Below are 26,218 nucleotides of genomic sequence, written 5' to 3' on the forward strand. Positions count from 1 at the left end.
TTTCTGGCAAATCTGCATCATCTGAGAAGTCTATATTCCCCTTTCTTGTATTTTTCTTGACAAGTACTGTAGAGGGTGAGGGACCCTTGTAGGGTGAGGGATCCTCTTGGCTTCGTGACCTCTCTGATTGGTCTTCACCAATTGACTCTTCTTCAGATATGTCCTGACAAAAGTCAATAGTTTTTTTGGCAGAAACATTAAGCAACTGAGCCTGCAAAGGCTGAAATCTTGGCACAAGCTCTAGCTCTGGTTTCAGCCTCTTCTGCCTACTGGACCTTAATCCTATTCATCAGGAAACATAACAAGTCTCTCTCTCTCTCTCTCTCTCTCTCTCTCTCTCTCTCTCTCTCTCCAAAGAACATTAGAAAACACACATAGACTCTCTCTCTCTCTCTCTCTCTCTCTCTCTCTCAGTGCAGCCGTTTTTTGACCTAGTAGACAGTAGTCCACTCTTTTGATCATAACTTCTTCATCCGAACTCCGATTTGGGTGATCTATAGCCTCAATCGAAGAGCACAAAGTCCTCTACGCATTGATGTAAAGACAGAAATTTTCAGAGTTATGGAAGGCATTTCTGTAGCAGCATTTCCGAAGTGAACAGGTTCAACAAAATTGATTCTCATCTCCTATTTTACATACAATGTCTTCCGGCACTCGCAAGGGTTCTTCTTCTTCAACAAGGTCCACAACCATTGTGGAAAATGATCCAAAATCTCCTAAGTATGGAGATAGCAACACAACCACCCAACCAATGACATCGGAAACCATGATCATGGCGTACTTGGTATCATTGCAAGAGACCGTAAACAAACAAGGCGAAGACTTACGAGCACTTGCAATGGAGAATGGCACACTAAGGGTACTTGTGGTTGAGAATGAGAATCTCAAGAGGACACTTGAGATGCAAACAACACGTTTGATGAAACTTGAAGAGGAAGTCAAGGAATGTAAATGCTCTCTTGTGGACTTGAATGCTTTGAAGGAGCGGATGAGCAAAGTAGAGCATGACCATGTATTGAAAGAGGAGAAATTTGACACTATGAGCCGCGATGTATGCGACATGAAAAATGTATGCACAAACAAGTCTTGGGCTGATGTATGTGGTAGCAATGTGGTTTCTAATTCCTCACTCATGCAAGCTATGGTTCAAACAAAGAATGTTGAGAATGTGGATGTGGAGGAGTTGAAGGAACGGGAGCGACGTTCCAAGAACATTGTTATTCGTGGAATTCCCGAAGAGAAGTTAGAGACACCTCCTTCTCTTGCCATTGTTATTGAAGATTTCTTCAAAACCCACTTTGGCATGTCCGGAGTTATGGTCTATGGAGCATATAGAGTGGGGAAGCAAGGAGCTCCTCGCTCGGGAGAACGGCCAATTGTATGCACCATGCCGGATGAGACCAAGCGAAAGATTATCCTTGATAATAGTTGGATCTATTTGAGGGATACAAAATGTTTTGTATGTGAAGATCGCACTATTAAGCAACAAAATATGCGTCGCAAGGCATATGAGGAAAAGAATAATAAAAACAAGGAGATCTCTCATGAAGAAAATGTGCCCAAGGAGGAGGCAAGTCTCTCAAGAAAATAGGGATGCGTGACCTATGAGACCGAGTTACAATTGAAAATATGCTTTTGGAATTGTAATGGATACCCATGGAATGCGGGGGTTGGCATTGATGAACTAACAAGCAAAGCCGATGTTGTACTTCTTGTTGAAACTTGGGAGCATGATACACAAAGGATTAACGGCTTGGAGGATTACAATGCACATTCATTGATGTGGTCAAAGAATCTCAAGCAACGAAGAGGACAAGGAGGGTTAGCATGTATGGTTAAGAAAGGATTGGAAGATTTTGTATCAATTGTGAAAGATGACAAGTACAAACGTTATGTATGGCTGAAAATTATGACACCAAAAAGAGCACCCATTTTTGTAGCCGGTTGCTACATTCCTCATCATGATTCTCCCTTTTATGCTTGGATGGCTAGAGATCAACCATTTTCTGATTTGGAAGAGGACATTGCTTATTTCAAAGGTGAAGGTGATGTTATTGTATTTGGGGATATGAATGCTCGCACAAAAACATTGCAACATGATACTCAACAATTTGATATGCCATACATTTCAAGGGAGTTGGAGGAAGTTCACTTGTATGATCGTACTTCAATGGATGAGAAAGAGCCGGATCACTATGGAAAGTTACTTTTACACATGTGTAATAGCACGGGTATGCTCATTGCCAATGGTGTATCTTTGTGGAGTGGAACCAATGGATTTACATGTAGAAGACATAATGGGGATAGTGTGATTGATTATATGCTACTCTCTAAAGCCATCATGTATCGCATAAAGAGTTTTATGTTTGGTCAATGGACCCCGGAATCCGACCATCGCACCTTATGTATTGACCTTTCATGTGGAGAAGCAACTAAGCATGATAATCTCAGCCAAAGGAAAGAGAAGTTATCACTATGTATGGATTTCAAACGGGCACCAATGTACATTGAAATGGTTGAGCAAAAATTATGGATGACAAAGCTTCAATGTGATGCACCATTGGAAACTAAATGGGAAGCTTTCAAGAAAGCTATTTGTTCTTGTGCGGAAGAATGCTTTGCCATAAAGCATCTCCATGGTATCCACAAAGATAGATCACGCAAAAGGTGGTTTGATAAAGAATGTCAAGATGCTCGAAAGTCCTTGATAAAGCTTGATGCAACTATGGACAAAGACAACTATCAAAGTCATTTGCGTACATACAAGGCATTGATTCAAAAGAAGAGAAGAAGATGGAAAGTAAAGCAACAAGAATTTCAAGTCCAAGAAAAGGCACATGCATGTGGAAGATTTTGGAGAAACTTGAGAGGCAAGCGGGTTGAGAATTTTGGTAACTTGAGTCTAGTGGATATGTACACACATTGTAGGCAATTATATGAGCAAGAAAATACTGAAAAAATGCCATTTTATGGTTCACTCCCATGTATGCCGTCTTTTTTTACTATTGAGGATGTATGCGGTGGGCTTGAAAAGTTGGCCACTCGCAAAGCGGGAGATCTTCAAGGTATCAAGCCGGAGATGATCAAATGGACGGGAGATTTTACCCATGAGTGGATGTGTGATATGTTCAACCTTGCACTTCAACATGGTATGCCTTATGATTGGAGTACTAATTGGGTTAAGCCTTTGCATAAAGGAGGGGATGTAAAGAATGTAAGCAACTACCGGACTATAATGATTGGGTCTCTTATGGCAAAGTTGTTTGGGTGCATAATGGAGATGAAATTGAGTGATTGGGCTGAAGAGAATGACAAGCGTGCAAAGGGACAAGCGGGTTTTCGTCGATGCCATAGCACCATTGATCATCTTGTCACTCTTCGTGTTCTCATGGAGGAAAGTCGGTTGACAGGCAAGCGATTGTATTGTTGTTTTGTGGACTTTAAGAAAGCCTTTGATATGATTCCACGTAACAATTTGTGGAGAAGGATGGAAGAACTCCAAGTGCCAAGTGAGTTTATGCTTGCAGTTTCTCGAATCTATGAGAAGGTGATTTGTCAATTGCGCATGGGAGGAGAAATTTCAGAAATTTTTGTAAGCACTATTGGGGTTAAACAAGGATGTCCATTGTCACCAACTCTCTTTGGTCTATGCATCGATCAATTGGAACAAATGGTACTTGACTTTATGCAAGAAGAAGGCATTGAAGAGGTCACTATTTGCAATGCGGTAATCATGCTTTTGTTGTATGCGGATGATGTAGTGCTTCTAGCACACACTTTAGAAGATGCACAAAAGCTTATGGTTGTCCTTGAGAACTTTTGCTTGCATAGTGGGCTGATTGTAAATGAATCCAAAACAAAGGTTATGCTTGTGAAAACCAACCATAAGGAGAAGCCATGCATTGTGTACAACAACGAGACACTTGAAGTTGTTGAGAGCTTTAAGTACCTTGGCGTTGAGGTTCCATCCAATCACAAGTGGCATGAATGTGCTATGCGTTGTTTGGAAGCGGGAAAGAGAGCATATTATGCATTTGAGAACATGTGTAATGCGGGAAACATCAAGTGTTGGGTTCTCAAGAAGTATCTTTTTGATGCATTGGTGACACCGGTTCTTCTTTATGGAGTTGAAGTGTGGGGCGGGAGCATCTCAAAGTCTACTTGGAAAGAGTTTGAGAATGTCCAAAAGCGTTTTCTTACAAACTTTCTCCAAGTTAAGACTCAAACACCATATATGCTCTTACTTCTTGAGTCGGGATCTCTTCCAATTGAGGTTATGGGCATGGAAAGGGTTGTGGAGTACATGATAAAGATGCGTCAAAACCCCTCACATCGACTTCCTACAATTGCATGGGAAGCAAGCAAAAAAGTTCAAAAGACGCATAAAAGCAAGATCTTGAGCACGGGTTGGATGCAAGACATAAAGAAGTGGTTTGGGAGATGGGATGCATTACACTTGATACATGATGCTTCAATTGACTCTCAAGTGAATGAAGCTTTTCTACAACGCCAATGTATTACGGCTTGGGAGAAATCTGGTGGGTCACGCTTCATACATTACACCACCTATATTGCCCCCAACTACAAAACCATGTTCTTCGCTGAGAGAGGAAACCGTACTCACACTTACATGCTTGAGCCTATTCCCTTGTCCGCGATACGCACTATCGCAGCAATTCGGCTTAGCTCCCATTTCCTTCGATGCGAGATAGGGCGTTGGGGCGATGGAGAAGAGTCAAATCGATTGTGCACATTATGCTCACTGCAAGTTCGAGAGTCTGAGTACCACACACTACTAGAGTGCTCAGCTTTTGATCACATCCGAACTTGCTTCTCTCACATTTTCAGCCATAACTTAGACCTACACACTTTCCTCTCCCAGCCAAAGTGTGGGCTCTCCATTGCGACTCTCATCACTACAATTTTGGAGCATCGAGAGTCACTCATCAGCCATACACATACTACATCACATGTAACTTTGGTCCCATAGGTCATATTTGACCTCCGAGGACGATAATAAAATCTATCTATCTATCTATCTCTCTCTCTCTCTCTCTCTCTCTCTCTCTCTCTCCAAAGAACATTAAAAAATACACATAGACTCTGTGTGTGTGTGTGTGTGTGTGTGTTTGTCTCTTTGTACTAAAGGCGCGCATAGACAAAAACATACTTTTTACAACTCTCTACGCGCGCCTTAAGTACAATTGAGAGAGAGAGAGAGAGAGAGAGAGAGAGAGAGAGAGAGAGAGAGAGAGAGAGAGAGAGAGAGAGAGAGAGAGAGAGAGAGAGAGAGAGAGAGAGAGAGAGAGAGAGAGAGTAAATTTACTATAGGCGCGCGAAGAGAGCTGCAGCCAGTGTTTCGTTGGCTCTGCGCGCCGTTAGTACACGGAGGGAGGGAGGGAGAGAGAGAGAGAGAGAGAGAGAGAGAGAGAGAGAGAGAGAGAGAGAGAGAGAGAGAGAGAGAGAGAGAGAGAGAGAGAGAGAGAGAGAGAGAGAGAGAGAGAGTGCGTGTCTCAGTGTAAGTATGTGTTGAGGTGTGTTTGTGTGTGTTGAACAATAGTATGGGTTCTTCTTTGTTTACACACACACACACAATTTGCTACTAATGGACGCAAAGCGGACCCCGAACTTCAACGGACTCTAAAACTCCGGGGGCCGAATGGCTCGCCTCGAGCCTGCCACAATAAAGCGAACAGGGGGCACCACCTAGCTTTGAGCGGCTAGGATGCAAAGCCCACGATGATATGAACACCGCAAGCCTACACACACACAAAGAGAGAGAGAGAGTGAGAGAGAGAGAGAGAGAGAGAGAGAGAGAGAGAGAGAGAGAGAGAGAGAGAGAGAGAGAGAGAGAGAGAGAGAGAACAACCTCGCGGGTGTGAGGGTGAATTATTTCTGCAATATTTACAAGGTGGCATGCAGTGGTGGTAGAGAGGTAGGGGGAGGAGATGGTGCAACCTACTTGGTGCGTTCTCTAGGGCGACTCAATGACTGTGAATACTCATTGCCAAGAGCGTGCATGCGTGTGTGCATCGACCATTGGAGTCGAGAGATGGGTGTGGTTCCCTTCGAATGGTGCAATTCCAAGGCAAACCCAACACACAGGACCCCCTCCCCGTGATGGTGATGGTGTCAATCCCTCCTACTACACTCTACCCAGTGCTTGGTTCCACATAAGTTGCCCCCTCCCGATAGTGACCTCTCAATGCCAATTTATAGGTGTTGGCTGCTTGGATTATGGTAATCCCAGTGTGGTTAGGGTAATCTTAATCGGGGAGACAAAGCAAGTGGTGGGCCCGGTGTGGTTGACCCTTGCTTTGTTTTGGGGAAGGTTATTAAAAGATGGGAATCTCTAGGTGGGCCTTTGTCACCATCACCTAGAGAGAGGATATTTACAAAAGGGAAATTTACAATGGCTTGGATGAAAACTGAAGATAATGGTAAAATAACATAAAATTACTGGGATGGCATCGAGGTTGCGTGTTGCCGGCGAATGGCGAGCTACCGGTGTGTTGGTGTCGAGCGTTCTTCTTTTCCAAGTCGGCGGGGGCATGCCTTCGGCACATTTTCTATTTTTGTTGTTGGCGGCGCGTGCTTTGGATCCTTCTTCTTTCGTTTGTCGATGTCGTAGGCGTTTATGCGTGTGTGTATGTATGTATGTGAGTGTGGGAGCTATATGTGTATTTGCGGGTGAGTGCGTATATGTATATGTATGTGCGCATGCGTGCGTGGGAACAAGAGAAGGGGGGGGGGGGGGGGAGTTATATAATGTATATATATATATATATATATATATTATAATATAATATAATTTTATATATTTTTTCTTTTTTTTCTGTGGCGGATGGCGGACTGCTGCGCATGGCGGAAGGAGAGGAGGGGGTAGGATTGGGGTGTTGTGTGTGTTTTTTGCTACCGCAAGGCGTGTGTGTGTGTGTGTGTGCTTGGGCTGCGGACTGCGCGTGAGGTTGTGGGTGTGTGAGTGTGTGTGCTGCAGCGCATGGGAGAGAGAGGAGAGGTGGGGGGGGGGGGGGGGGGGGTGTGTTGTGGGGTGTGTGTGTATGTGTTGCTGCCCGCTAGAGAGAGAGAGACTTGCGCGTTGGCGGCATCCGGATGGAGGGAGAGAGACTTGCGCGCTGGCGTGTCGTGAGAGGGAGAGTGAGGGAGAGGGGGAGGGGATAAGAGGTAGAGAGAGTGTGTGAGGGAGAGTGAGGGGAAGAGGGGGTATGGCGGGGCATGGGTTTGTGTGGGTGAGAGGGAGAGGGGGAGGGTGGTGTTGTCTTGCATGGGCTTAAGGACGAAGGAAAACTAAGTCAATGGGGGGGAGGGAATATATCCGCGGGCCGGGGGGGGGGGGGGGGGGGGGGGGGAGATATTGGCGGGCCGAAGAGGGGGGGGGTAGGATAGGGTAGAGGGTAAAGGGTAATGGGAGAGGGGGGTGAGGGTGAGTGTAAGAGTGGGGGGGGGGGGGGGGGGGGGGGGGGGGTGGGGGTCTCATGTGGCTCACACCAAAGGAGCACGAGAGAGGGGTTGGGGAATGAATTTCTGCCTGGCCGGGGAGGGTAAATCGGGGGGGGGGATATTAGGGAAGGGGGTATGTAAGGAATGTGGGGGGGGGGGGGGGGGGGGAGAGAGTGTGAGGGTTTTATCTGATGCCTGTAGGGCGGGAGGGGAAAAAATGAGTTACGGTGGGGGGGTACTGAGAGTGGGGGGGGGGTGAAATGAGTTTTTTTTTCTTTTTTCTTTGATTTTTCGAAAGTCAGCTATCATTAGCCCTCTCTCTTTTGGCTAGAGGCATTCATGCTTCTAGCCCTTCTTCAGTTTCTTCAGCTGTAGAGTTAGAGGGTTTTCCCTCTTCTGGAATGTCTAGCATGAATTCTGGGTCAAACCTAAGAAAGTACCTCTTCAGTTTCCATCCATTGACTCTAGTCTTGTGAATTCTCCCATCTGCCTCCATCAGCTTATAGCTGCCATTGTCGTAGCGTTTCTTGATGATGAATGGTCCTTGCCATCCGGGTTGAAATTTCTTATCCTTCCTGGTATCGAATCTGTTGTCGTATCGCAGCACTAACATGCCTTTTTTCAGTCCTTTCTCTTTAAGCCTTTGATTGAAAGTGAGTCGGCGTCGTTCTGCCTGTGATGCATAGTGATTGATTGCTTCTTCCCTATCCAGTTGTAGTCTCTCTAGATCCAAGATGTGGTTTCTAAGGTTTACGATTGGATGGTGGGTCTGGCTGGCCAAGACTTGTAAGCTGGCTATTTGTACCTCAATGGGTAGAATTGCCTCCTTCCCATAAACTAGATGGAAAGGGGTGAAACCTAGTGATGTTCGGAACGTTGTTCTGTAGGCACAAAGAGCTGCCATGAGATGTTTATCCCAATCTCCTGTATGATTGTTCACATGTTTTGTGAAGATCTTGCAAATCATTCCATTTACCTTCTCTACTAGACCATTGTAAAGAATGAGGATGCAAGAGAGCTACACAAGACAAGCACAAAGCACACAAAGATGGAAAGCTTCTTCTTCTTCTTCATAGAAAAGAGAGTACAAAAATGACTAAGTGCTAAAGCTGAAAAGTAGCACATATGTACATGCGGTCACTAAGTGTGAACTCGCTAGAAGCGTACTAGGCTGGCACTATAAGTGTAGTCCAGCTGTAGAATCACTGGCAGAGATCCTTCTTGTCGGTCACCTAACGCGCCAGTGAGTAAATGCCGTAAGCGGCCAAGACCTGTAGTGGATGCCAGCTCAAGGGGTAGAGCTCGACATCTCAACACTCCCCCTCGAGCTATGCATGTCGCAGAGTCCAAGCATAGTCTGGAAACGTCGAATCTTCTTAGCTCCGAGGGCCTTGGTAAAGATATCCGCTATCTGTTCCTCTGTGCTGTTGTAGACCAAGTCGATGTCGCCCGCCAACACTTGCTCTCGAACGTAGTGGTAATGGACCTCTATGTGCTTGGTCCTGGCATGGAACACTGGGTTCCTAGCCAACTGCATGCTGCTGAGGTTGTCACAATGGATGACAATCTGCTGGTCCACCTGCACTCCCAAGTCCTCAAGTAATGTGCGTAGCCAAGCTACCTCGCACGCCGCAACTGTTGCACCTCTGTACTCGGCCTCTGTGCTCGATAAAGCAATCGTAGGCTGCTTTTTGCTGCTCCAAGTAACAGCAGCACTCCCAAAAGAGAACATGAAGCCACTCGTAGATCTCCTATCAACAATGCTACGTGCCCAATCTGCATCTGTATACCCATACAATGCTAATGGTGCATCTGCTGCATAGAACAATGCGTAGTCAAGAGTACCTTGCACATACCTAAGTGTGCGTCGTACTCCATCCAAATGTGGCTTCCTCGGAAGCTGCATGAACTGACTCTCCAAGCCTACTGTGTAGCTCAAGTCTGGCCTCGTGATAGTCAAATAGATTAGACTACCCACAATCTTCCTGTACATGTTGACATCCTCAACAACATCACCCTTCTCTGCACTCAGCTTTGCATTCACATCCAAGGGAATAGAAATTGGCTTACAATCATCCATACCATACTTTGACAACATGTCCAAAGCATACTGTCTCTGTGATAGCCATACACCCTGTGGAGTCCTGATCACCTCAATGCCAAGAAAGTAGCGCAGCTCTCCTAAATCTTTCATTTCAAACTCCTGTTTGAGAAGACCCTTCACATGGTCAATCTCCATAGCATTGTCACCAACAATAATAAGGTCATCTACATATATGGTAATGACCACAATCCCCACATCACTCTCACGTACATAGAGTGAATGATCAGCATGAGCTCTCCTAAAACCAATACTGACAAGATACTTGGCAATCCTGTCATACCATGCTCTAGAGCCCTGCTTCAAACCATACAAAGCTTTGAGAAGCCTGCATACATAATCTGGGTAACCTGGATCGACATAACCAGGTGGCTGATCCATATACACTTCCTCTTGCAACTCACCATTCAAGAAGGCATTCTTTACATCCATTTGATGCATAATCCATCCTCTAGATGCAGCCACTGCTGTGACAGCTCTCACAGTCGTCATCTTTGCCACTGGAGAAAAAGTCTCCTCATACTCTATGCCATATGTCTGTGCATAACCCTTTGCGACCAGCCTTGCCTTGTGACGCTCAATGTTACCATCAGCCTTATGCTTGGTTTTATACACCCATTTACAGCCAATAGCTTTCTTGCCACTTGGCAATGGCACCAACTCCCATGTGTCGTTTGCTTCCAATGCAGCCATCTCTTCATTCATTGCATCATCCCAATGCACATTTCCAACTGCATTCTCAAAACATGTGGGCTCCACATCTTGTATCACCTTAGCCATGTAGGCTTGGTGATGCGCTAGATACCCATCATAAGTCAATTTTTGAACTGGATTTCTGACTCTGGTAGATCTGCGCGGTCCTGGGTCACTCCTTTGCCCTCTAGCATCTTCTTGTACTTTCCTTACACCAGGTGTCCTGACAGCCGGAATTCCAAATTCCTCATCAAGACTTTGTTCAGAACCATCTGAATCCGTGTCTACATGTGAAAAACCTCATGATGCATCAGCCATAAAGGGAGGTTCATCAACCTTTTCCTTTCCTTTTTGTGATACATTCCCTGTACCTGCTGGTGGAGTAACCTGCGTACGTAGTCTACCATTCCATGGCTTCTCAACTGATCCACGAGAAGAGGACTCTTGTGGTCCACTCAAAACCTGTGACTGTGGCCTCACATTTTGTACGACCACATCATCTTTTACATCAGCCCCAATAGTGCCATGTGCATTACTGTACCAGCTGCTCATCTCATCAAAGACTACATCTCTGCTCACTCGTAATTCTCGTGTAGTAGGATTTTAGCACCTGTACCCCTTTTGTTCAAGGGAATATCCCACAAGAATACATTTCTCTGCTTTAGGATCCAATTTCCTATGCAACTCATCTGGTACATGCACGTAAGCTATGCATCCAAACACTTTCAAGTGTGCAAAATCAGGCTTTGTACCTGTAAACTTTTCCTCAGGCGTTACATCATGCACCGCAGCTGTAGGTGTCCTGTTCATAATGTACACAACTGTATTTATGGCTTCAGCCCAGAAATGATGAGGCATGTTCTTCTCATTCATCAATGCACGTGCAACCTCTGCAATGTGCTTGTTTTTCCTTTCTACGACCCCATTCTATTGTGGAGTATATCTGCATGTAAACTGCCTGTGTATACCATGCATTCGCAGAAAATCTGAAAAATCATTGGAGAAGTACTCTCCCCCTCCATCTGACCTCAATGTCTTGATTTGCATATCTGTCTCCTTCTCAATCATGACTTTGAAGTCTTGAAAGTGACCAAACACTTCACTTTTGTTATGCATGAAGTAGACCCATACTTTCCTTGTATGGTCATCAATGAAAGAGACATAATACCTGCAACCATGTATACTTGCAGTATCGGTTGGACCCCAAACATCTGTGTGCACCACCTCAAGTGTCTTTTTACATACATTGTGCTCATGTGGAAATGAGCCCTTTGACTGTTTTACAAACTGGCATGCTGCACACACTTTATGCATACCATCCACCTTGAATTTGGGCAAACCTTTTACAATCTGTTTTGATTGCATGCTTCGCAATCTCTGCTCATTGACATGGCCAACGCGTTTGTGCCAAATGTCAACATCAGCCACAACACCTGTGCCCTGTGCAAATAATGCAGGTTTTACCTCAGTCATGTCTACATTCAGCGTAAACATTCTACCCACACATTTGCCCTCTGTGATCAACTTACAGCCATTCTGGAAATCTTCTTCATAACAGCCATTTGGATTGAAGCGAACCTGCAAACCCTGCTCAACCATTTGTCCAACAGAAACAAGATTCTTTGTAATGTTTGGGACATGAAGAAGTACATCTGCTAAGTACTTTGATTTCCCACTCTTCGTATTTAGAGGTATGTCCCCTACATAAGCAATGGGGTGAGCTGTGTCATCTCCTGTCTGCACATAGCCTGACACATCTGGTTTGCGCATATCTCTAAACCACTCTCCACGAGACATCATGTGATTAGAGGCACCTGAATCCACATACCAAACATCATCTTGGGTGGAATTCTCTGCAGTCATTGTATTCATTACATGCTGCATAACAAACATGCGCTCATTTTTGCTGTCATCTGCATCTCTGCTAGTAGATGCATAGTTTCCCTATTCTCTCTTTCCACTTGCTTTTCCCTTTGGACAGTCATGTGACATGTGACCTCTTTCACCACAAGTCCAACATTCTCTGCTATCTGGAGTATGTTGCTGCCTGCTGGATCGTGCACCACGACCTCTTTGACTCCCCCTGCCTTGAGACTGGTTTCTCCTGCCACCTGTATTGTTTTGATTTGATTGACCTTCCAGAAATTGGCCCCTGCAACCCCTTGGGCCTCGACCACGACCTCTACCTCTACCTCTGTTGGAGTTAGAATAGAAGGCCTGTTCAGAATTTTTGCTGCCATGAGATGAAGATGTGTCAAGGTTCTTCTCCTCAAGAATAAGCATAGAAATCAAATCTTGGAACATGGGGATGTCGTCTCTTGTATTCATGGAAGACCTGAAATGTACATACTCATCTCCTAGGCCATCCAAGCATGCACGGACAATGTCATCGTCTTTCACTGAGACTTTAATAGATCCAAGAGCCTCAATGATACTCTTGATCTTCAAGGCATAATCATTGATTGAGAGGTTGTTCCTCTTAACCTGATTTAGCTCCGACTTTAGTTGAAGCTTCCTGGCCTTGGTGTTCACCTCGAACAGTCTGCCTAAGTTTTTCCATGCAATGGCGGGGGTTTCAGCATCCTGTAGATAGCCCATCATGCCATCTGTGATGCTCATAGAAAGCCAATACATCACTTTGCTCTGGCCTTGCTGCCAGTCCCTCAAAGCTTTTCTTTGTTTTGCTGTAGCATTTGCCTCGGGAATCTCTGGTTCCTTTTCATTGTCTCCTTCTACATAGTCCCAATAACCTTTTCCTTTTAGGAAATTAGTTATTCTGAACTTCCATGCAGGGTAGTTATTTTTCTCAAGCTTCTCAGTAACAATCTGACTGAAACTGTTAGACATCTTGAAGCACTAAGACAAAATAGCTGCAATTTGCAAAAACCTGCAAATCTACTGAACCTGCTATCGTGGTACCTGTAACGCTTTCTACACTCAACGAGTGTCCACAATCAAGAGTACATACAACCACTGTACTTGTACAGTAAATCTCTGTGTACTGCACTTTGGAGACCTCTTCAGAAACTCTGGTCGTGGATTGCGAACGAAGGGATTGTGATGCTCTTGCTCTCTTAGCCTCTCTTGCCTGCACCGGGCTCTGATACCATGTAAAGAATGAGGATGCAAGAGAGCTACACAAGACAAGCACAAAGCACACAAAGATGGAAAGCTTCTTCTTCTTCTTCACAGAAAAGAGAGTACAAAAATGACTAAGTGCTAAAGCTGAAAAGTAGCACATATGTACATGCGGTCACTAAGTGTGAACTCGCTAGAAGCATACTAGGCTGGCACTATAAGTGTAGTCCAACTGTAGAATCACTGGCAGAGATCCTCCGTGTCGGTCACCTAACGTGCCAGTGAGTAAATGCCGTAAGCGGCCAAGACCCGTAGTGGATGCCAGCTCAAGGTGTAGAGCTCGACATCTCAACAACCATTTCATTGTGGATAGTATGGTGTGGAATGCCGATGTGTGATGCCTAACTTCTTCATCAGTTCTCCTACCACATCACCTCTGAATCCTGGTCCTCTATCTGATATTATCTCAAGAGGAGTGCCAAAACGGCAAACGATATGCTCAAAAATGAACTTTGCCACCTCTTGGGCTGTAATGCGGGTGGTGGCCATTGCTTCTGTCCATCGCGTCATGTAGTCTACCCCCACTATGATGTTCAACTTACCTGATTGGGCCCTTGGTAAGGGACCAATTGCATCTATTCCCCATTTCTCAAACGGACCATATGAAATGATAGGGGTTTGTGGCTCATAGGTTAGCGTGAGATCATTGGCCACTTGACAAGCCTTACATGTTTTACACCAATGGTGTACATCTCTGTTCAAACTAGGCCAAAAGTATCTTGCTTGTAGAATCTTCCTACTGGTGATATCTAGAGAAAAATGACCACCGCAGACGCCGTCATGGCAGCTTGAGATTACCTCGGTGATTTCACTAAAGACACTCGCCTGAGAATTTGATCTTTGCCCTTACAATACAAGTGGTCGTCTATAAGGCGGTACCTAGTAGCCTTCCTTACCAGCCATTTTTTTTGGCCTTTGGTGTGTCCTGTTGGACATTCTCCTATATTCAGAAAGCTGATGATATCAGGCATAGCGTCACTGCCTTGGAAGAGGGGTAGCTTTAATTTGATTGCTCCTATGGAAACATCTTGTATTCTTTCTTTAGCTAGTGCATCTGCCTCTTGATTTTCTGCTCTGGGAATATGGAAGAGTTTTACTGCTTCAAACTTCTTCAGAAGGTCCTTAACTTGGCGAAGTTGACCAAGTAAAACATGATTCTTGCACTCCCAGGTGCCATTTATCTGCCTTATCAAAAGCAAAGCGTCGCCGAACACATTCAAGCGCTAAATTTTTTGTGAAATACATTGTTCCAGCCCAAGGATTAGGGCTGCCTCATTGTTAGAGTGGGAGTGTAATAACTGCCCCATGGAGAATACTCTTTCCTGCTGTTCATTGAAAATTACCATGCCTGCTGCAGACTGATCCATTGTTCTCTTGTATGCTCCGTCAAAGAAAAGAGAGTGAGCTCTCTCTAGCTTAGGGCTCTCTTTATCTGGTGTTCCTTCCTTTGCTTTCGTGTTGACCTTCAGCTTCTTCTCGTAGTGGCGATGAGTGAGAATTCTTGCTAGACTAGCCCTGGTGGAGTTTTCTACTTGCATGGCGTAATCAAACTCTTGTAGTCTAATTAACCACTTTGAGATCCTAGATGAGACATCCATGTGTCTCATTACATAAGGGAAAACTTCTTCCATTGTCAGGATTACAAATGGTCTAGGCAAGAGATAGGAGCGGAATTTCGTGGTAGCAAACATTAGTGCCAGAACCATGTGTTCTACTTCGGTGAATCCCTTTTCTGATGGGGTCATGACTCGACTAGAGAAGTAAATAGGGCGCATGAAAGAAGTTTTGGGATCCTTTTGCATTAGCACTGCTCCTAGAGTATCATTTCCCACACTAGGGTTCACATAGAATGGCTCGTCCCACTTAGGAGGTGAAATAGTGGGGAGCTTAGATAGGACTTGCTTTACCTCAGTAAAATGCTGCTCATTCTCTTCACTCCATGAGAAAACATCCCTTTGGGTGAGTTGTTGTAGGGGAAGGACTACTTGAGATAGCAGGTGAATGAACCTGCTTAAATATCTTACCTTCTGAAGGAAAGAAACCAACTGCTTGGCCGTGGTGGGAGATGATAATGATATCAGAGCCTGAATTTTGCTGGGGTCAGCCTCGATCCCTTTTTTTGAAATTACATGACCAAGGAGAGTGACCTTGCTCTCACCAATGTGACACTTGTCCACATTGAGTTGGCCACCCAGGGTTTGTAGCTTGGTTAAGCCATCATAGACTTTGCTTAGATGAAGGGCTCGTGAGCTATAGATGCAAAAATCATCTATGAAAACCCGTATTGATGTTCCAAAGTAGGGTTGGAAAACAAAGGTCACATAGCGTTGAAATGTGGCTGGGGCGTTGGTGAGGCCAAACGGCATCACTCTATAGGCAAAACATCCCCAAGGTGTGATGAAGGTTGTCATCTTCTGATCCTCCTCCGCAATGCTAATCTGGAAGTTTCTTGAGTAGCCATCGCATACTGTGTAGCGTTCGTGACCTGCCACTTCATTGAGTATTTCATCCTGGAATGGGAGGGGAAAATGGTCCCTCTTCGTGGCTGCATTGAGAGGTTTATAATCCACACAGACTCTCCATTTACCATTTTTTTTTGGTGTGACTACTACTGGGGAGACCCATTCTGAGTCTTCAACAGGGTAGATGAAACCTGCTTGTAGCAAATTCCTTACTTCTTTAAGAAATGCCTCTTGTTGAATTACTCCAAGTCTTCTGAGCTTCTGTACTACGGGTTTACTTCCTTCCTTGAGCTTTATGTGGTGCTGCACTACTGTAATCCCTGTGATCTTATCATAGCCATCAATGAACAAAGTAGTGAAGTTGCCTAACATGGAGACATACTCCTTCCTCTCTTCATTGGTTAACTCATTTGAGAGCATTTTTTGTATCTTACCTGCATCCTCCAATGACTGCTTACCTGATGGTCCCTCTTCGTTTGCTGAGGTTGCTTCAGATTGTGTTAATCTGTTTGGGTCTTTAAGAATGACTCCCATTACTTCGATGCTACTGTCACTCCGATCGGTGGTGGTTGTGTCTTCTCCTGAGGTAGACGAGGATTCACTGGTGGACTTGTCTTCTGAAGCCTCCAAGATCATATTGCGCTGCTTTCCAGTCCTCATGTCGTAGAATATGGACTTTCCTTTAGCATCCTTCATCTGGATCATCCCGGTGCTCCAGTCTTGTTTTGCTTCCATGGCCATAAGCCAAGGCTTTCCAAGAATGATGGGGTAGCCCTCCCCTTTGTGTGGCATGACGAAGATTTCTACCTCCACTTCCGTATTGAATGCTTTTAGTTTGACCGCATTTACAATGGCTACGCATTTTACTCTTACATTGTTTGCCATCTTGGCTCGGCAGGGTGCCAGCCTACTTACCTCTAGACCTAGATGGTGCATCATCTTTTCACTCATGACGCATATTTGCACGCCACCATCTATGTAGACGTTTGAAATCCATTGCCCTTTGATGTGAGTGTCCATGGTTGGCAAGATGTCATCGAGATCCCTCCCAGAGATAGCCCCAGCTATCCGTGGTTTTGATTTCCTGGTACTTACCATTTTCGTCCATTGCCTCCTCATTCTGGGTGCAAGGTGGAGTAATTGGGGCCAAGTTATCTTCGGGCCCTGCATTAACACATCCTGAACTAAGTCATAGGGTTGTGCTTCCTCACCTAGTGAGAAGTCCACGATGTCTATCTTCTGCCGCGGTTTAGTTGCTTGCTTGCTAGACTCAGCTTTCCCTTTCATCTTCTCTTCCTTTTGAGATGCCTCCTCGTTCCTCGCACATTTCACTCCCATAGTATCCCCTTCTTCTACCTTCGCTTTTCCTTTGTGCTTCTCTCGAGCTGACTCTTATACCTTCGCCTTCCCTTTAGCCTCTAAGCTAATGACACTCACCGCTTGGTTCACCGCAGGTGGTGGGGGTAGTGGCAGAATGAGAGGTTGGGGTGGTGGTTGCTGTTGTATAGGTGGTCGCAGGATTTGGATTGCTAGGATTGGTCCTGGCTGTCTTGGTGGTGGTCTTACTCTTGGCGGAGAGATCTGATTCTGTCTCCCTCCTCTATTGAAATTCTTCCTTCTTGGGTGTGGGCAATAGTACATTCCATGGCCGTCTTCCTCGCAGTTGTAACAATGGTATTCTGGGTTTTGCCTTCGTTGTCCTCTTCCTTGTTCTGGATTTCTGCCAGATGCATGCCCTTGCTGCACCAGATGCACAGATAAACTCTCTAGTTGGGTGGTGATGTGACTCAGCAGGTCTTGCTGTTCGTCTGCTGTCTCCTATGGTTGGACTCTATGGTTGGCTGTTGCAGCCACTGGGGTTGGTCGGGCCGAGCTTGTTTCCTCTGACTCGTTTACTCTTGCTTGCATGCGCAGCTTCTTGTCTTTAAGGCGGGCTACTTCGACTTCCAACTCATATGTTGCAGGAAACCTTCCATTCACCTTCTCTCTAAGCGGCGACCATAGACCAGCAATGAAACGTTCCTTCTTCAGGAAATTAGGTGCTCCTTCGCCTTCCTCCAGTGTGGCAACCCATCTCTCCCATAGGTACACAAACTTTGATTCATAGGTGGCGTACTCCAGCAGGCCTGTCTGCTTTAATTCTGTCAATTCTGTCAATAGACATTAAAGGAATGATGGTAATCAAGTATGGGAAGAATGATAGGGTTTGGGGAATTGAGGATTTCTCCTAGTACTGCCGCACCAAATAGGTAGACGATCTTCTATTGGTAGAAGACTTTCCTATCCACATAGATGTTCACATGCATATGCTGCAGGAATCTGAACGGGAATGCCGTCGGCCCGTTTTCCATTATGCACAAAGGGTGAAATACCTACTTACACTCTTACCATGCCAGTGTTGATGAGTCGGCACATCCACAAGAGGTCGTCACCTTTCATGGGTTCTACCCTTCCTTCGTTGCTTAGCAAGTACGGGGTGATGGCGACGCGTCTGACCACTCCCAGTCTCTTGGCTAACATCAATTGTAGGTAATTTCCGTAATCGGCGTGTTGCATGAATTCTACTCCATTCAGCTGCAACTCATCTCTAGCCTACTGGGTCTCTCCCGTGGTAGAGAGCTTCTTCAGGATAAGCTGTATAGGGAGGGGAGGAAGGTCCTCCACTCGCTTCCCAAAACAGTGAGAGCAGTAGCCGAACCACTCCTTTCTAGGACATGGGAATCTTCTCACCACTTCTTCTTATGGATTGTCGAAGTGGATTGGTAGCACTCGCATGCGTCGTGCAAATTGGTAGGTGACCTTCCGCCGCTTTCCTTCGGATGACTTATTCTTTGACAAAGTGGGTACAACGTGGCTCTCTGAGCTTGAAGCACTTGCTTGGCCAGATGCTTCTCCCATCGGGGTTATGTGTTTCCAGGCTAGCCTATCTTCTCCTTGCCCTTGGCTCGAGCAGCCCCTTTAGGCCACTTTGGGGTTTTATCTTTGACTGCTGTTTCTTTAGGGAAAAGAGGCCTCACCGTCTGCTTTCCTTCCTTGACGTGAATGACCTCCTTGTGATGAATGTCAATGTAGAAGACTTCAGCCCTTCCTCTGCCTCCATTGCTGGCACTCATTGACCGTGTGCCGTGGTTGACAACAATGATGGCACCTCACCAATCTGCCACCTGATGCTTTTGATTTATAGTTAGAACGAACGATACGAGATGGAGAATTTACCTCTTGAATGTTGATGACACTGGAGCCTGGTAGTAGCACCTCAATGAAGGCGGCTAAGGCCTCCTTCGTCTCTTCTTCTTCCGTCCTCCAGTTAGAAAATTTCTTTAGCCACTCCTCCATGATTGATAGTGGGCGTCACTTTCAGCATTGTAAACTGAAGGGGTCTTAGAAAATCCATCCTTCGTGGGGGCACCAAATGACGGACGCAAAGTAGACCCCGAACCCCGACGGCCTCTAGAACGCTGCGGTCCGAATGGCTCCCCTCGAGCCTGCCACGGTAAAGCGAACAGGGGGCACCACCTAGCTTTGAGCGGCTAGGATGCAAAGCCCACGATGATATGAACACCGCAAGCCTACACACAGAGAGAGAGGAAGAGAGAGCGAGAGAGAGAGAGAGAGAGAGAGAGAGAGAGAGAGAGAGAGAGAGAGAGAGAGAGAGAGAGAGAGAGAGAGAGAGAGAGAGAGAGAGTTCTATTATCGTCCTGGGAGGTCAAATATGACCTATGGGACCAAATGAACATGTCACGTGGTGTGAGTGGAGTTCATAAGTGACTCTCGATGCTCAAAAATGGCTGAAATGAGCGTCGCAATAGAGAGTCCACATCGTGGTTGGGAGAGGAAGGTATGTAGGGAGAGCTCATGGCTGAATATATGGGGAAAAGAGGACCTAATGTGGTCAAAAGCTGAGCACTCAAGTAGTGTGTGGTACTCACTCTCTCGCACTTGACGAGGGCATAAGGTGCAAAGTCGATGACACTCCTCGCCAGTGCCCCAACGTCCTGTCTCGCAGCGTAGAGAATGGGAGCTAAGACGAATGGAGGCAATGGTGCGGATCGCACTCAACGGGATGGGCTCAAGGATGTAGGAATGGGTTCGGTTACCTCGTTCCGAGAAGAAGAGAGATTTGTAGTTTGGGGCAACGTGTGTGGTGTAATGGCTGAAGTGAGAACCTCCAGATTTCTCCCAAGCCATGATACATTGGCGTTGTAAGAAGGCCTCATTAACTTGGGAGTCGATCGACGCATCCTTGACCAAGTGACATGCATCCCATCTTCCAAACCATTTCTTGATATCAAGCATCCACCCCGAACTTAGTATTTTGCTCTTGCATGTCTTTTGAACCTTTTGACTTGCTTCATATGCGATTCTAGGAAGTCGATGCAAAGGGCTACGTTGTGTCTTACGCATGTACTCCACAACCCTTTCCATGCCCAAGACCTCAATGGGAAGCGATCCGGACTCAAGAAGTAAGAGCATGTAGGGTGTTTGTGTCTTGACTTGGAGAAAGTTGGTGAGAAAACGCTTTCGGACATTCTCAAACTCTTTCCAAGTAGACTTCCCGATGCTTCCACCCCACACCTCCACTCCATAAAGAAGCACCGGTGTCACCAATGTGCCAAAGAGGTACTTTTTGAGAGCCCAACACTTGATCTCTCCTGCATTGCACAATCCTTCCATTTATGATTGGATGGAACCTCAAGGCCAAGGTACTTGAAGTGATCTACCACTTCAAGTTTCTCATTGTTATATACAATGCATGGATTTTCATCATTGAGGGTCTTTACAAGCATAACCTTGGTTTTGGATCCATTCACGATCAGCCTGCTATGTAGGCAAAAGCGTTCCAAGACACTCATAAGCTTTTGTGCATCTTCTAAGGTATGTGCCAAGAGCACTACATCATCGGCATAAAGCAAAAGCATGATCACCGCATTTCCAATCTTAATCTCTTCTATGCCTTCTTGCTGCATAAAGTCAAGAACCATGCATTCCAATTCATCAATGAGTAGCCCAAAGAGGGTTGGGGAAAGTGGGCATCCTTGTTTGACACCAATAGTGCTTGCAAAAAATTCTGAAATTCCATCTCCCATACGTAATCGACATATCACTTTTTGGTAGATGCGAAAGACTGCATGCATAAATTCTCTCGGCACTTGAAGGCTTTGCATACGTCTCCAAAGATTTCCTCGCGGTACCATGTCAAAAGCATTCTTGAAATCCACAAAGCAACAATACAACTTTTTTCCTTTCAATCGAGACGCTTCCATAAGAACTCGAAGAGTGACAAGGTGATCAATAGTGCTATGATGCTTTCGAAAACCTGCTTGGCCAAGTGCACGCTTGCCATTCTTTTCAGCCCATTCACTTATCTTCATCTCCATGATACATCCAAATAACTTTGCAATTAAAGAACCAACCATTATAGTGCGATAGTTGTTCACATTGTTTACATCTCCTTCTTTGTGCAAAGGTTTGATCCAATTTGCACTCCAATCATGAGGCATGCCATACTGAAGTGCAAGGTTAAACATATCGCATATCCAATATCGTGTTTTCTTGCTTGTCCATTTAATCATTTCAGCCTTGACACCTTGAAGGTCACCTGCCTTGCGAGTAGCAAGTTTCTCAAGCGCGCGACATACATCTTCAATGGTAAAGAAGGGAGACATAAACGGAAGGGAGCTACAACACTCCATCTTATCAACATTGGGTTGCTCATAGAGATTCTTACAATGCATATACATATCCTCAAGAGTCAAGTCACCAAAGCTCTCAACGCGCTTGCCTTTTAGATTTTGCCAAAACTTGCCACATGCATGTGCTTTCTCTTGTGCTAAAAGAAGTTGTTTTTCGACTTCCCACCTTCTCCTCTTCTTTTGAACAAGTGCTTTGTATGTGTGTGAACATTCCAAGTAAACTTCCTTGTCTTTGATTGCATCCAATCTTAGCAAGTGTTTTCGGGCTTGACTACATTCCATGTCAAACCATTTCTTCTTGGTGCTACCCTTCTTAGACCTTTTGCAAGACATGTGTTTCGCCGAAAAGCATTCCTTCGCACAAGAGAAAATTACTTCTTTGAAAACTTTCCACTTGCATTCTAATGTTGGGCTCCCTTGATGCTCTATCATGCTTAACATTTGGTCCACCATATCAGCATATATAAGTGCTCGTTTGAAGTCTAGATGTAGGTACAAATGATTCACATCATGATTGGAGGCTACATGCTCGGGCCGTTTACCACACTTGAGGTCAATACATAACATGCTATGATCCAATTCCGGATTCCATTCACCAAGTGTAAAGCTTTGTATGCATTCTAGAGTGGCTTCTGAGAACAACATATAGTCAATCACGCTAGCACCATTGTGCTTTCTACATGTAGAGTCATTGGTGCCTTGCCATAGAGATACACCATTTGCAATGAGCATTCCGGTACTATTGCACATATGTAGAAGTGACTTTCCATAGTGATCCACTTCTTTTGCATCATTAGAACTTCGATTATACATGTATGAGTCATCCACTCTTCTTGATACATGCGGCATGTCGACTTGTTGTGTGTCGTGTTGTAACATATTTGTGCGAGCATTCATGTCTCCAAAAACAATGACTTCACCTTGATCCTTGTAATCAGCAATGTCTTCCTCTAGTTCAACAAAGGGCTGATCTCTATCCATATTCAAGCGAGCATAAAAGTTGGAGTCATAGTGAGGAATGTAGCAGCCGGCCACAAACATGACTTGACCATTTGGTGGGCTGATTTTCAGTCATAAGTAGCGTTTATACTTATCTTCTTTGACAATGGAAACATCTTTCAAACCCTTTTTGGTCATACATGCTATGCCTCCTTGGCCTCTTCGTTGCTTTGCATTTTTGGCCCACATCAAAGAATGTACATCGTATTTGTCAAATCCAAGAATTCGTTGCGCATCATGCTCCCATGTTTCGACAAGAAGTATCACATCGGAGTCATTGGTAAGTTCATCAATGCCAATTCCCGCATTCCATGGATACCCGTTACAATTCCAAAAGCTTATTTGCAAGAGTGAGTTGGTCTCATAGATCATGTGTCCCTATTTGTTGGGTGGACTTGCATCCTCCTCAAGTGCCTTTTCTTCTTGAGATGATACCTTAACCTTCTTGCTTCTTTCCTCGTATGCTTTGCGACGTACATTTTGTTGCATAAGAGTGCGATCCTCATATACATTACAACCCGTTCCTTTGAGGTAGATCCAACCATTGTCAAGGATGATCTTTCTCTTTACCTCATCAGCCATGGTACATACAATAGGTCTTTCTCCCGAGCGAGGGACTCCTTGTTTTCCAACTCGATGTGCACCATAAGCCATGATTCCTGACATGCCAAAGTGTGTAGCAAAAAAATCTTCAATAGCAACCGCAAGAGATTGGGGTGTTTCCATGCTTTCCTCCTTGATTCCACGAATGACGATGTTCTTTGAGCGTTTTTGTCGTTCTTGCAATTCTTGAGTGTCCACATTCTCTACATTCTTTGCTTGGACAACGGCTTGCGTGATAGGAGATGTAGAAACCACATTATCCTTACATATATCAGCCCATGATTTGGATGCATTTCTCATCTCACATACATCATGTCGTATTGTATCTATCGTTTCCTCTTTCAATACATGATCACTCTCAACTTTGCTCAAGCGCTCTTTCACTACATTCATGTCCACAAGAGAGCGTTTACATTCTTGAACTTCATTCTCAAGATGCATCAAGCGCGTTGTTTGCATTTCAAGAACCTTCTTGAGGTGCTCATTCTCCACAACGAGAACTCTTAAAGTACCATTCTCCATTGCAAGTGCACGCAACTCTTCACCTTGCTTGTTGACGGTTTCTTGTAACGAGATCAAGTAAGCCATGATCATTGCTTCCGTTGTTGTAGACGATGTGGTTGGATTAGCATCCAAATTCCTTGGAGATTTTGCATCATTCTCCATGGCGAGTGTGGCTTTTCCACCCTTACGAGTTTTGTCTGACATTGCCTTCAAGTCGGCAACAAAAACGCAAAGTTTTGACAGTTTTTTCAGTTCTGAGATGCTGTTACAGCAAAGCCTTCCATTACACAGAAAAATTCTGTCTTTACATCAATGCGTAGAGGGCTTCGTGCTCTTCCATTGAGGCTATAGATCACCTAAATCGGAGTTCGGATGAGCAAGTTATGGTCAAAAGAGTGAACTGCTGTGTACTAGGTCAAAAAACGGCTGTGTGTGTGTGTGTGTGTGTGTGTGTGTGAGAGAGAGAGAGAGAGAGAGAGAGAGAGAGAGAGAGAGAGAGAGAGAGAGAGAGAGAGAGAGAGAGAGAGAGAGAACAACCTCGCGGGTGTGAGGGTGAATTATTTCTGCAATATTTACAAGGTGGCATGCCGTGGTGGTAGAGAGGTAGGGGGAGGAGATGGTGCAACCTACTTGGTGCGTTCTTTAGGGCGACTCAATGACTGTGAATACTCATTGCCAAGAGCGTGAATGCGTGTGTGCATCGACCATTGGAGTCGAGAGATGGGTGTGGTTCCCTTCGCATGGTTCAATTCCAAGGCAAACCCAACACACAAGACCCCCTCCCCGTGATGGTGATGGTGTCAATCCCTCCTACTACACTCTACCCAATGCTTGGTTCCACATAAGTTTCCCCCTCCCGATAGTGACCTCTCAGTGCCAATTTATAGGTGTTGGCTGCTTGGATTATGGTAATCCCAGTGTGGTTAGGGTAATCTTAATCAAGGAGACAAAGCAAGTGGTGGGCCCGGTGTGGTTGACCCTTGCTTTGTTTTGGGGAAGGTTATTAAAAGATAGGAATCTCTAGGTGGGCCTTTGTCACCATCACCTAGACAGAGGATATTTACAAAAGGGAAATTTTCAATGGCTTGGATGAAAACTGAAGATAATGGTAAAATAACATAAAATTATTGGGATGGCATCGAGGTTGCGTGTTGCCGGCGAATGGTGAGCTGCTGGTGTGTTGGTGTCGAGCGTTCTTCTTTTCAGAGTCGGCGGGGGCATGCCTTCGGTACATTTTCTGTTTTTGTCATTGGCGGCGCTTTGGATCCTTCTTCTTTCGTTTGTCGATGTCATAGGCGTTTATGCGTGTGTGTATGTATGTATGTGAGTGTGGGAGCATATATGTGTATTTGCGGGTGAGTGCGTATATGTATATGTATGTGCGCATGCGTGCGTGGGAACACGGGAATGGATGGGGAGAGTTATATAATGTATATATATATATATATATATATATATATATATATAAATATATATATAATATAATTTTATATATTTTTTCTTTTTTTTTCTGTGGCGGATAGCGGACTGCTGCGCATGGCGGAAGGAGAGGAGGGGGGTAGGATTGGGGTGTGTCTGTGTGGGCTGCGGACTGCGCGTGAGGGTGTGGGTGTGTGAGTGTGTGTGCTGCAGCGCATGGGAGAGAGAGGAGAGGTGGGGGGGGGGGGGGTGTGTGTTGTGGGGTGTGTGTGTATGTGTTGCTTCCCGCTAGAGAGAGAGAGAGAGACTTGCGCGCTAGCGGCATCCGGATGGAGGGAGAGAGACTTGCGCGCTGGCGTGCCGTGAGAGGGAGAGTGAGGGAGAGGGGGAGGGGAGAGGGGTGAGGGGTGAGGGGATAAGATGTAGAGAGAGTGTGTGAGGGAGAGTGAGGGGAAGAGGGGGTATGGTAGGGCATGGGTTTGTGTGGGTGAGAGGGAGAGGGGGAGGGTGGTGTTGTCGTGCATGGGCTTAAGGACGAAGGAAAACTAAGTCAATGGGGGGGGCAGGGAATATATCCGCGGGCCCGGGGGGGATGAGGCCGAGGGGGGGGGGGGGGGGGGGGGGGGTAGGATAGGGTAGAGGGTAAAGGGTAATGGGAGAGGGGGGGTGAGGGTGAGTGTAAGAGTGAGGGGGGGGGGGGGGGGGGGGATATTAGGGAAGGGGATATGTAAGGAAAATGGGGGGGGAGAGAGTGCGAGGGTTTTATCTGATGCCTGTAGGGCGGGAGGGGAAAAAATGAGTTACGGTGGGGGGGTACTGAGAGTGGGGGGGGGGGGGGGGGGGCGGGCAGTGAAATGAGTTTTTTTTTCATTTTTCTTTGATTTTCCGAAAGTCGGCTATCACTACCAAGTGTTGGAAATACAGAGAGACAGAGTGAGAGATCACCTTTTGTTGGTGGAGTTTGCAAAAACTCCATGGGAGGTGTCTCCTCCATTTCTTTTTGTCTCTCAATCTCTCTCTGTCTCTCTCTCTCTCTCTCTCTCTCTCTCTCTCTGACAGTGATGAGTCCCCCTCTCTATCTCTCTCTCAATCTGTCTCTCTCTCTCCCCCTCTCTCTTTCTGTGGTTCTCTCTCTCTCTCTATCA

This window comes from Adiantum capillus-veneris, chromosome 28 (genome assembly GCF_014529385.1).
Source record: "Adiantum capillus-veneris isolate H3 chromosome 28, ASM1452938v2, whole genome shotgun sequence".
Classification (NCBI taxonomy): Eukaryota; Viridiplantae; Streptophyta; class Polypodiopsida; order Polypodiales; family Pteridaceae; genus Adiantum; species Adiantum capillus-veneris.